The 3,222-nt window shown below is 48.2% G+C and overlaps 1 pseudogene; it reads left to right on the plus strand.

Moving 5' to 3' along the window:
• Positions 1–297: 297 nt before the first annotated feature.
• On the plus strand, positions 298–468 carry LOC142573458 (U2 spliceosomal RNA; annotated as a pseudogene).
• The last annotated feature ends 2,754 nt before the right edge of the window (positions 469–3,222 follow it).

Consider the following 3,222-nt stretch of genomic DNA (forward strand, 5'->3'; position numbering starts at 1 on the left):
GACGTCCTGCAGTGTAGTAATGGTTGTGAGGTCACTCTAAAACCACAAGCGGTCATGCACAACACAGGCCACACTAAATTGGTACCCCACAAACTCGCCCAGACAACTGGCTGTTGCTCCAGGGAAAGGCTCCAAGTTTGCGGGATCGGGGTCACGTGGACGGTTCGCAATTCTTTCCACCTTACAGTCCTGGCGGATAGCACGCTTACGGGACCACTACATGGGAGAACGGAAGGAATGGAAAGGAGATACTCAAGCGCTTGGAATGCCGACAAAGAGATGGCGATGCCAACGTAGACATATCCGACGCAGGTCTAAGTGTAGTACCTGTTTTCAACAGCTACGGGTTGCATTTGGATCTAAGATATAAGACATATTTTTGCAAAGTGACAGAGTGCTTAAAGCCGGCTTCACCTCCGCCGCGGGTCAGCCCGCTATTGCACTATCTTCGGGATCGGCCCACGCATGGGGAGGAATTCTCGATCTACATGACTCGACAGACGCACCCAATTTATTTTCAGAACCTTGCCATAATAGCTTCGCTGTAAGAGAAATTGAAAGTAGGAGCCATAATAGGGGAGACGTAGAGTGGAGTGTGATTTTCGCTCCTTCAGGTGGTTTGCACGCTGATGATTTTTTTTATCTACTGTGCGCACCCTAACGAGATACGTGCTCTCAGCGGAACAAGTGCTTACAAAATCACTGTGAGTTCGTGAGTTGCAATTTTGCGACTGGATTAGAAAAAATAGTAAGAAGAAGGTTGGGGGCCCAGACGACACGCCAGGGAATCGACCTCATATCCCTGACATTGTTCGGGCCCTTTCTTCTTTACGGACGCCACAAGGTTTAGTCAGGGCCACTTTCGCGTGCTGTAGAAACACGATCTTGCAAAAGAGCTTCTATATGTACATGCTATGTTAGAAGAAACGCTGCAAGGAAGAAAGGTTTAAAAGAGGGAGCGAGCTGGCGGCCAGTGCACGCACGATGTCGCGATAGCTGTGACCGGGGCCTTCCGTAATTGCTGAGGAAAATGCTGCAGGAAGAGCCTGGGCGCCGCCTTCTTATTAGAAACATTTTGCCATTCGGTCTGTAAATGAAGGATATTGTTCAGATCGCTCATTAAAGCAAGAGAGAAGTGCGCGAGCCCAATATTTCTCACAGATTAGCGAATAGTTGCTGATTGTCGTTTTTAAGGCATGCCCGCTTATGACTCAACGTAAATACTGACACGTGTACTTGCTTACTTTTCTCCAGTTATCGCTTTTCACCGGCTAACAAATGTTAAACGTTATCGCTCGACCTAGGACGCGCTTGCATGTATCGGAAGTTTCTCGAATGCTATTGATAGTTCTCTCCGTTCTCTTTCGTCACTGAACGTTGTGTAATCCGATTCTATGTGCGACACGAATTGTGCAGTACTTTTTAGGAGGCACGCAGGCACCAGCGATCGCGCTGAAACATTCGACGAGTGATATATAAAAGCCGACGAACTTGACCCTAAGATAAGATTTACGACTATTACGTGCTTTGACGGTAAACCGCTTTTGTGGGCACTGATTAGGCCAACAACAAGTTAATTTCGTGAATAACAGTTTTCCTACTGTGTTTTTCACCGTCATTACAACATGACATCTGGGGCGCTATAACGTAAAACTATTCCAAACTTTTCTATTCCAAATCGGCATTCAGCCGACCGCAATTGGTCGAAAACATTTTTGGACCACCCCCACTTCACCTGTCTGTCACGCGACGTCACGAAAACCGCGATAGCTCCCCATCCGATAAAACGTGTGCACAGTGATTATGCATAATTTGACCGAACAAAACAAACATAGTTATTTCTGATTTGACGCCTTTTTGCCATTAGCCATCGGCTATTGGTCAAAAGCTTTCGAGCTGCACCCACTTCACCTGCCTCACGCGACGTCACAAAACCGCGAAAACGTACCGCGTCAAAGTGACGCGTACGCGTTAAAGATGCATTAATATGCCGAACAAAACTGAATTTTCTTCTGAATAGCCGCAGGCTGCCCCGTTCCGAAAGGAATAAAAGATGGCTGCCACCTATCGCTCAGGCACTGGCTACTCGCCCCTGCTGGAAAGCATGGGTTTATTTGCGTGTAATAAAACTTTTTGCGTGGCCATATAACATTTTCGAGAACTTTCGGAACGTTTACGACCTCGTTCTGCCAGCTCTTCATTGCTGAGGATCCGTTTTAGCGTCAATCTTACGCTTCCGTTGCATGCCGCCTCAATTGCTGACGAGCCACCGCAAGCTAAGTAAGAGAAAGTGGACCAATCACAGACGCCGGCACCGCCCTCTTCATCCGGTTATCGATATTCAGTGCAGTGGCTCGGCCCCATCGAAACCCTGTCCACTTGAGCATGCTCCTCGCCTCTTGTGAGCCATTTAGATAAGACAAGCCGCTCAGTGCAGGTAATGTTATTCGTTTTTCAAGCAAACAAAAGTGACCTCCTATGAACGAGGGGAGCACTTGACTGGTTTGTTCAGACAACCCTGCGGGTCACCGCCCGATGCTTGCGTCGACGGTTACGCAAATTTGACGTCAGGAGACTGAAATAAAAACATATTGGAATAGGTTTACGTTATAGGGCTCATGGTGGAGGCTTTTTGGGTTCATGTACAGGACGCCATCACCAAGATGTGAAACAAGCCTGAACTGCGAGAACAACACCAATGTCGTCCCGGACCATCGAGTTAGCCTCGCCGTACGCAACCAGTCCCCGGAGTTAGGACTTCTTCCCGAAAATACCAGGAAGTGCACGGTGATGACAGCAACAGCAATGACCGCCCCAGTGCCGCCTACACAGATGGTGCTGCAGCACCTTAGGGAGCCACCGACGTTCCGCGGTTCAACATTTGAAGACTCGGAAAGATGGCTGTAGATGTATGAGAAGATGGCTCCATTTAACAACTGCAACAATGACAAGCTGCGCCATATCACTTTTCTCATTGGAAGACGCTGCCAGGACATGATTCAATAATCAAGAAACCATCTTAACAACGTGGGACCTGTTTCGAAGCGGTTTCCTGCAGACCTTCACGAGCGTCGTGCGGAAAGAGCGAGCTTAGAACGGTTTGGATTCGAGCTAGTTGGTACGGGTCATTCATTGGCTGCCCCTGTGCTCTTCCTTGTCCCTGCTTTTCTTTTCTTTGGCGCTATTTAAAATGAATCAAACAGCGAGCCCAAGTTCCTTTAG

The sequence above is a fragment of the Dermacentor variabilis genome, chromosome 2, assembly GCF_050947875.1.
Source record: "Dermacentor variabilis isolate Ectoservices chromosome 2, ASM5094787v1, whole genome shotgun sequence".
Classification (NCBI taxonomy): Eukaryota; Metazoa; Arthropoda; class Arachnida; order Ixodida; family Ixodidae; genus Dermacentor; species Dermacentor variabilis.